Raw genomic sequence first — 10,638 nt, 5'->3', positions numbered from 1 at the left:
AATTCCTGGGGCGTGATTCTACTCTTATCGTTAGCTACTTAACGAAAATAATTTTTCGTTAGCTAATATAATTTCAATGGAGCCAACGAAAATTTTCTTTCGTTAACTGCTAACGATAAGAGTAGAATCACGCCCCAGATCAGATTTTTTAAATAAAAATATTATTTGGGATGTAGAACGAGTCTGATTCCGAGTCTAATAAGTCGCATCTACATTCAGATCTGACCCCGCCAGCCGTTCCCGTCCAGCCGCAGCCACTTCCAACCGTTCCCGTCTAGCCACGACGCTTTAACTTCCGACCTCGAACTTTTCTGAAAATCCTGATTGTAAGACTTTTTTTTTAAATTTCAGTAATTTAGTTTCTGTTACGAGTTAATCGCAGTATGTATAAACACAAGTTAAATTCCGTTATTTTATTCGTAATCCTTCACAATTTAATATTTTCTCAGTTTACCGTTACAGTTTCAAGACTCAATTTTAAGGAAAGAGTTTTGATTTTTAGAAGAATTCAAAAATATCTCCTAAACTTAAAACATTTCCAATATCCGCTTCTTCATAGATCTCAGCTACTCCCCCTTAATTCAACCTTTCAACTGCTTTGATAAAACCATTTTTTTTAATAGCTGTCTCTTTTCTCTGTCTCACAAGGCATATTTTGTGTAGAATTTATTACTGTAAATAAAGCCATTCGGCTAGAAGGTGCAATAATCACTTAATAACTAATTGTACTAATTGTGAGGTTATCTTGCGATTGACTTTTGGTAAGAAGCAAAATGATTTTCCAAACACATGCGTAGGTCACTTCCGGTCATTCGCAGATTACTTCGCTCTCTTGTTGACCACTCCCACTCACTTGCAGACCAGAACTCAAGTCGTGGATTTTTCAAGTGCAACTTTACTATAATTTTTTAAATTTCATTACAAAAATCTGCGACAACATAAATTGTACCTCATATAGTGAATTTTGAAACCTAATCGGCTATTACGCAGTTGCCTTTGGTAAAAATTGTTCCACCCGTTCACTCATAAACTTCATTTCTAGTCTAAAATTTACTTTTCTAAAGATAGTGTCACTCGTTCTTAGACTATTAATATAATAATAATATTTCATTTATATTTCTTTTTTAATTTACATTTTTTTCAGAAAATTTCGTTGTGGAAAACTATAGTCAGGGCCGTCTTTATCATAGAAATCTCATAGGTAACTAGAATGCTGCCGCCTACGGCCGAGCTTGACGCCAGTTCGCCTTGAACCTTCAGCCAATGAGAGGCCGTAGAGTGGTTCCGCCAAGGAGGATAATAATCCTCCTTGGATCCGCTACTATAGCGGGAGATAGGTGACGTCATTCTCTCTGGTGACATTAAATTCTTGGCAGAACCACTCTTTGAGCTCTGATTGGCTGAGATCTGGCTATCGTCTGCCACGGCGTTTGGCCCATTTGCCAGTTACACGGCAGCATTCTAGTTACCTATGAGATTTCTATGGTCTTTATACTTTTGCCGCCCAAAAATCTGCCACCCTTTTATTTATACAAAATCGTAATTCTTTTCGGTGCAATATTGAAACAACAGCCACCATTAAGCGATTACCGCTCTGGTGCTATATCCCCATCCTAGCCTTATGTATAAATAGGTACTATATTTATCAAATAAAAATAATTTTAAGAAAAGAGAAGAAGCAATAATACATTTTTCACTAAATAAATCAGCAAGTGAAACTATTTGTACGATTTTGCCCAACTTGTTTAAATGGAAAACGACACCTTTAAAATTCAGTCAGTGTCGACTTTTAGTAACGACAAGGGGAAACATTTCCACGCTATTCAGTTTCCACGCTATTCAGTTTCCACGTTATTCAGTTTCCACGTTATTCAGTTTCCACGTTATTCAGTTTCCACGCTATTCGGTTTCCACGCTATTCAGTGTCCACGTTATTCAGTTTCCACATTATTCAGTTTCCACGTTATTCAGTCGGTCCAAGCTATCGCTTTACTTGAACTTTTATCGACGAACCTTGGGTTTAAGGAACATCAAAGTTAATAGCGTTTACCCACTTCCCGCACGTGACCTACGAAAAATCGGCCTCCAACGGCCGCAGCCAGCCTTGACAATAAGGTCTAGCTTATGAATTATTAAACTGGTCTCATACAAAATGTTCTATTGTCATTTTATAAACCTAAAAAAACCTAAACTACATGTTTAGAAGTTAGATTATGTTAGTATCATTAATTTAACATGTATTCAAAATAGTTAACTTTATTTTATGAGTATCACAAGTATAGAACAATACAGTACTATCTCACCTAAGACTACTACCATAGCCTAGAAGACCCTCGTAATTTACCGAATTATCTCTCTTTCTCTAGGCCCCGGTCCATTACCGCGTAGCCTACATAGACGTATAACAAGTGGGCAATCAAACAAAGGTAATCTTGGCACCAGTGTAGAATTGAGCCAGATCGACCATGATTATGTAGCTTCTGAATAAGGCGATTGTGCGAGACCCTATCAAAGGCCTTAGACAGGTCGATGTATACACAATCAACTTGACCACGTCTAGTAACGATTGGGTCAACGAAATTGGCGAAAGTTAAAAGGTTAGTCTCTACTGATCGACCTTTTACGAACCCGTGTTGAGTATCAGGTAGGTATAGTTTAAACCAATTATATAGGTCACTAGGTGACGTTGGACGATAAAGTCAAACGCCATACTGAGAGCACTTAAAACCGAAATTGGCCGAAAATTAGCTGGGTCTCCTTTGAAACCTTTTTTATGAATTGGAGAAATAAGCACTATTTTCCAAGCGGTCGGAAACACGCCGGATGTAATGGATAGATTTTAAATAAATGTTAAAGGTTTCTTCAGGGGTTCGCTACACCCCTTTAGTAGAAAGTTGGGTATCTGATAGAATAGTTGTTGGGTTTCAGCTTCTTGGTAGATTCTAAAACGTCGTCTTCTGTGATATGAAGTTTAAATAAATTGTTAGGTGATATTGTGTATCCAAGAGTTATGTTCTCACGTGCGCAAATGTCACTTGCGGCATTGGCGAATAGAGTAGAGAATTCCTGAGCTATGGAGGCGTAGTCGGTTATAGGAGTACCGTTCTTTACCAGAGTAATGATCTGTCTTGGTTCCTTTCTTTTTCTGTTGACGTAGTCCCAGAAGCCTTTGGGATTTTTCCCAACGGAGCCGGATATCTTCGTGGCGTAGGTTGACTTATCCCGTGAAATTAGACTTTTCGATAAGGCGCGTTGAGCTCTGAAACTTTCCATATTTTCGTCACTTGGTGTACGTTTCATTCTGCGGTGAAAATACCTTTATTTCCCTAGGGACTCTATTGTCTCGGGGAAAAACCAATTGGTTTATTATTTAATTTTTTATTTTTTCTTTTAGGAATAGCATAGTCGAGAATAGATAATAGATTGTTAGTAAGTATTTCAACGGCAACGTTGACGTCGGTACTGGAGTATAAAGTAGACCAGTTGACGGAGGTGATGTACTGGTAAAGGTCTGTATCGTTCCCCTCTTTGAATTGATAGATTGAGCCAGGATTTACTGAAGGTTGTTCTACGTTACCATGGTAATTAATTAACGCAGAATGCTGGATGAAAGGGATCTAATTTTACAACGGGACTACAGCTCTGGACGGTGGTTTGATTGTTGTTTACTCGACATAAGTCTAATAAATTGCCTTGATTATTTTTAATATGGTTGGTTTGACATAGATTGTAAAAGTTAATCAAATAAATAAGAACTTTGGCTTTTTATTTTACATAATACTCGCATCTATTAATAGTCTGGCCAATCCACCTTGGGCACATTTAAGTCACCCAGAAACACAATATAGCCATCGCACGAAGAGAGTTTAGTTTTCAGTGCGGTGGAAAGTTCTTCGTATCTAAAAAGTGGTGTTGTTGGACAGAGGTATATGTTACCCAATAAAAGTTTGCGGTTATTGCTTAAAATAGTTCTAGCCACACGACTTCGAAATGCATTTCTAGGTCGTTCCTCATAAATATATATATATATCATTGAATATATTTATTTCCAAATTAACATTTAAATTAAATTCAATTTTGAACTTTAAAAACACTAAACACTACCCCTATAGCACACGGGAGTCGGTTACGGGTCGGTCTTTGGTCGAAAAGTCGATTTTAGGTCCATGACCAAAAACCGACCCAAAAAGGTTTAATCTTTTTCGAATAAAAAAATATATGTACGTTTTTCAGACTTTTCTTAGTCAGGGTGACGACCACTGTAATATACGGGAGTCGCTTACGGGTCGGTCTTGGGTTGAAAAGTCGTTTTAGGTCCATGACCAAAAGCCGACCTAAAAAGTCTTAATCTTTAAAAAAATATATATACGTATTTCAGACTTTTCTTAGTCAGGGTGCCGACCGAAATTTATAGTGCAATTTCCGACTTAAAAAAGACCATAAGTACACTGTTTTCTGATAATTGAGATTTTGGGCATCTTATCGGTTTCATGAACCCAAAATATTACCAAAAATACTGTGCTAACTTTTTGAATACGTATATAGATAAACGATTAAATCAATAAAATATACAGTACTAGCTTGTAATATTTTGTTTATTTTTAAATAAAATTTATTGAAAAAGTGATATGCATTGTCAAGTTTCTTTACTTTAATCGTGTACAAGATTAAAGATAAAACGAGCTGGCGAACACCGTGATCGACAAAATGACTAAAAATCTTTATCTTCATACTTTTCAATTGACTTATTTTTCTTTAATTCTTAAACACCACTCGTTTGGTTCTAACATCATTAAGTACTTTTTGGGTCGAAAATAATACTTACCCTGTAGCACGAAGAGTCGATTTAAAGTCGATCTTTGGTCGAAAAGTAGCTTTTCGGTCCTGGTCCAAATACCGACTCTAAAAGTCCTAAACGTTTGTGAGATAATAGGTACCTTGTAAAAAACGTTTTTGGTCGTTTTAAAGTCGGTATGGCGACTCAACATTTTGGACCACTTGCCGACTCTAAAAGTCTAAGCATTGGAACTATTTAGAATCCGAACGCCGACCTTGAATTGTTATAGCTGTCGTGACTTGAAAAATACATTACACATTTATAGCCCAACCAACGGTCGACTTATATCCGACATTTTATTTGCCAATTAATCCCTCAAAACTGTGAAACTTTTGCGATTTAATAAAACAAATTGAAATATTTTTAAAATAACATCTATTCTGTATTATATTTTTTAGAAAAAGATCGTACATTCAATCTGAGAATGTTTCCTAATTAAAAAATCTCTCAACTCAAGTAGGTTATATTCATATAGCTAAATATTTTAGGGTAAGATATTTTAATGAAGATTTACTAGTTAGTTTTACTAAGCCCCAAGAAACTATAGAACTCTGTACCCTAGATTCAACAGCTTTCCGACGGAAAGAAATTCATTGCTTCACTCCCGTTCATGGGACATTACCAATTACATACATGTATATAGCTATTTATATAGCTATATATACGACTTTACGTGGTCATTTAAAGTCATATAAAATATCAAAAAGGAAGTCGGGCCGACGTCGTTTCGACGTAATTATACAGTACATTCTTAGTCGGGATGACGTCGGTAATTTTGGGTATTTATCTTGATCGTCGACGTCGGCCCGACCCTACTTTGCCATACCGGCCCACCGATGTTTCGGAGTACATACGACGCACATTTAAAGTCGGCAGAAGTCGAACATACGACGTCGGGCCGACCCTAAATCAAGTAGGACATTTCGACCTTAAATAGTGCAGTGGGCCAACGTCCACCCGACTCCGCGAATTGCGTCTCCCGCCGACGTCGGCCCGACTCCGATTTGGTACAGGGGTAGGTACATTATCTTATCGTAGCTCAGCAGTTGGAGAAAGTCACGTGGCATTTGTTTACATTATGGCATTTTTCTTTCGGATGGTCCGACTGTTTCGGGAACGCTCTAAACCCAACTTCCACAATGCTTTTTGAGGCGCTCCGAGTGCAGTCGGAGCAGCCCAAACAAAATATTCATTAGTTTCTTGCCTTACCAACGATGGCGCCTTTATCGCCACCCCAGGACAAAATACTATATTCTGCTAGCTGTCAACATCATGATGCAGGTGGGAAAGGTAGTAGTTGCTTTCATTCCCCCTCTAACTCAAATCTCAGTCGCCCTCCACGTTTCCGTTTCCCCGCCACAGGCGCATGCGCAGGTGCTGTTTCGAGAGTAGTGGCTATCCTGTTTCATATGTGTATGGTAGCCTACCGTACTCGGGGGAAAGCGAGACTAGGGCTGCGTTCAGTAACTCTAAAAAAGCTCAGCACTGAGCTCAACGCTCAGCGGTTTTTTACTGAAATGGTTTTTTGACGGGGGCCCGCCGTTGAGCAACGAAGTCATCGGCTGTAAGAGCAAGTTTTTCCGTTGCTCAACGGTCACGTGATGTCGCAACACGAAGTAAGGCTAGCTGCAGACGCCGCAACACACAATATTTTACAAAATTTGCAATAAGCGTAAAAAGCGTTCAACAAGATCCTACGTCACGTTAGCACCGGTCTCAACGAAAATAATTTTTCAGGTACTTCTTTGAGAGTTACTGAACGCAGCTCAGAGGATTGAGGGTTTGAGGCTTTGGGGCCAGAGGGGGGTTAAACAGTTCGACTCGTTCGAGGGATGTGGGCGAGGAACTCTGCATAAAGCCTCGACGAGTGATAGCGACGGTAGTACGCGAAGTCGCGGTACATAGAAATCCGGTGAATAGGGAAATCAAAATTGATAGGTACCTTGAATTAATAAACTGGTCATCTCCTATTATTTGATATTATTTCGAATTATTAAACTGGTCACCTTCTATTTTTTGATATTATTCCGAATTAATAAACTGGACACAGTGACCAGTGACCCCCCAAATTTTGAATAAATAAAATGGTCTGAGCAATGAATTAACTGGTCTTTGACCACCTGACCACCGTTATTTCCAAGGCTAGACGCAGCTGCCGCCCTAGTCTTATCTATAGTTGGTTGCCATGGTAACTATAAAGCTAATTTTTTTGGAGTTTCGGTAGGAAGTGGGTAAACACTATTGACTTGTATTTGGAATCTAAGGGACGAGGTTTATATTACCATTGGGGGCATTAAACTTCGATTACGCGCGAGCGAACGAGTCGAAAAGTACGTTCAGTAACTAGTAAACGTAAAATCAACGTTGATTGAAAAATAAATCAACGGTCCAGCGTTGAGAATTCTGACGTCTCAATTTTCTATTATACCGGCTTTTTTATTGATAAGACGCTTTGACAGACGACAAAACCCAAATGAAAATCGAGCTCAACGCTTCACATTGAATTTGTTGAGAATCGTGACGACAATCAATACCGGAGTACAAAAAGTCGTTCAACAACTTTCAATGGTTCAACGCTCCCCGTTGACTAGTTACTGAACGTACCGTAGCTGGGTGAGGTAATGGCGCTAGCTTCTCTAAGGTAGCGTCTGCTACAGACCAGTTAATAAAGTCATAGGAACTTTTTTTCTTAAATAAATTTATCAAAATATAAGCAAACTACGCAAAAATTATATTAAAATGCAAGAATTATTATTTATAAAGTCAAATAGTTCTTTCTATAAAGTAACATGGCCTTCTTGTTTTAATGTAGCTCTTACGTCACTGTATTTACCTTCTCCAACACTAGGAGCGCACGCTCGAATCACGAGGAGCTTCCTTTTTTCTAACGCTCGTGCAAATCGCGCGTGCTAAAATAATTCTACCAAAGCAAAGGTCTTGTGACGTAAGAGCAACATGTTATACTTCTACTTTTAACAAGTTGGATAAGCGTAAAAAATTTATAGAAAGAACTATTTACGAATAACGATGAGGAAAAACTAATAGCGTCTGCTAGGTTTCAATGGCGAACCAAAGGTAGATAGTTTTCGGTCGCGAATAGACGAAGAAATATTGGCGCTCTTTATCTAGCTAGTACACCCTAGGAGGATCCTCCTAGGTACACCACCAAATATAGAAAAACTCATTACTAGCATTGTAAGTCAGTAGAAGGAAAGTAAGGGCGAGACATCGATCCCAGGTTCAGGTTTAGGTTCGGGATCGAGATCCGGGATTTAAGGGGTGAAATAGGGGTAAAATCGTCGAAAAGTCAATGTATTTATGGTATTCCTCGCGACGATTTCTTTTCCCGTATATCAACATATTGTGTTCAGGCCAACTTGTTCATATATCTCCGCTTATCTCGAAAGATACTTGAACGTATATCTTTTCGCGTTTTATCGTACGGAATAAGTTGAAATGATGTAAAAAGTGATAACCTGAGTGGGAGATAGCGCGCGTGCGCGGATTTCCTGGGGCGCGGATTACCCGGGAGGCGCGGTTAATTTGAATTTAAGAGTGTTTTGTCGTTATGGAATATGGGACGCGGTTAACGTGCGCGGATTGGGGCGCGGTTAATTTGAATTTAAAACATGGATTTGAGTGTTTTGACGTCATGGAATATTCGTTGTTAAAGTAGAATGGAAACATTTTTAAACTTCATTTTAATATCATTGTAGTATGCTTGACCCTTGAACCTATCTCACGAGTATGTAACCAAAATTGGACCGCAAGTTTTTTTCTTTACTAAGTTACGTTTAAAAGAACCTTTTGTAACAATTCCAATATGTAAATATAGGTATAAGGATTGAAAAAATACTTAAAGTAAGTGGTTTTACTGATAAACTCTAAAGAAATTTAACTTTAAAGGGTATCTTAGATTATTGTTTTTAATTTTATTCAAGTTGAAAACGTATTAAGAGTCCTTCAAAGTACTATAAAAGGATTTTATTTACGAACTAAATTCATATTTTCTTCAAACTTTCAATTCGCTTTTTTTTACTATTTAAATAAGGTAAAATATAATTCTTATACACAAATATAGTCAGAAAGATACTAGAAAACACTAAAATTAAAATTAAATTAAATTTGTGTGGATAAGATTTGTAAATATCATTTTAAAACTAATAACTTTCACGCTTTATTTAAGTCAAGCCAATAAAAACAATTACCTATATTTTAAATACGGTAAAATATAAATACATTTCCGATATGTAAATAGGTAGAATAACACTATGAAAAATTCCTTTTTCTACTTTTAATACGACAACACACAACTCTGATACGCAAATATATACAGAAAATATTTAAAAAAATTACTCTACGTTCGATACGTTAAAATACATTTCCGATACCCAAATATAGATAAAGAAATACTATAAAATATAAAAAGGTAGAAAAATACTACACATTAACCATTATGAATTTAAGCTTACAACATCCTTCACGTATAGAGCATAAAAAAAATACTACAACAATCTCTATACTCTACATTCATCACGTTAAAATATATTTCCGAAATGCCAATAAAGGTAGTAAATACTACAAAATCTCTATACTCTACCTTCAATACGTTAAATTACATTCCAATATGTAAATATAGGATGAAATATACTACAAAAGCCTCTTTTCTTGACGTTCAATATGAAAAATAGATTTCTGAAATGCAAATATAGGTAGTAAATACTACAAAAGCCTCTTTTCTTGGCGTTCAATATGTTAAAATAGATTTCTGAAATGCAAATATAGTTAGTAATTACTACAAAAGCCTCTTACTCTACGTTCAATACGTTAAATTAATGATATGCCTCCGATCGAATCGTTCATTTTTTCCTATTTATTTAAATATACGTTTTTAAATTAGAATTGCTTCTAGTGTTCGGCAGTCGATTAACTTTTATCTATGAATAAAATAAGCTCGGCTATATTTAAATAACATTTATTTAAATAATCAATAGTTAAATAAAAATTGTTAAATGTTTAAATAATCGAAAGTGAATAAGCCTATTTTTTAAATAAAACAAACAATTATTTAAATAAATACCACTTTTATTCAAATAAATGCTTGGTTGCGTAAAAACACAATTAAATAAGTTAAAATGGTATTCTTCTTACCAACGTTTTTTAAATAAATCGGAAAATTTGTGGATAATGAATAAACAATTCCGAACACTAATTGCTTCATTAAATTATGCATTTGTTCTTTAAACAATACCTGAATTTGAAATTATATAACATAAAATAAAATAGTTTAAAAATAAAACTATATCAAGGTATTACACTCGGGTAAAAAAAAAATAGTTGCATTATGTTTTTATATTTCTTTCTTAATTACAGTGATGCTTAAAAGCAAACCTCAAATCTATAAAACAAAGAGTTTTTTAACAAGGGATAAATTTATTTTAAAAGATGCTTTGGTGACATCTAACGGCGGCAATGGACAATAATAAACAAAATACTAAAAGTATCATGTGTTATTAAAATTTTAATTGCTATATTATATTTATGGTATGTACTTGAACCCATTATGGTATTTGAAATAGCTTAATATATGAAGAGAGTAAACATATTTCTTAACACATAGAAAGCGTTATTATTTTTATAATTTATTAATTAACTATTAATATGGTTACATTATTTGCATAGGGTTCTTAGTTAAAAAGATTCGAGTACCTTTAAAGCTCACCAATACATATATGTAATATTTAGATGCATAATCTTATCGGTATTTATATTATCAATAAACACAAAAATACAAAACCTGA

Source organism: Leiobunum rupestre, chromosome 8 (genome assembly GCF_980474605.1).
Source record: "Leiobunum rupestre chromosome 8, qqLeiRupe1.1.hap1, whole genome shotgun sequence".
In the NCBI taxonomy this organism is placed as follows: domain Eukaryota; kingdom Metazoa; phylum Arthropoda; class Arachnida; order Opiliones; family Sclerosomatidae; genus Leiobunum; species Leiobunum rupestre.
Note: the sequence above shows the minus strand (reverse complement) of the source record.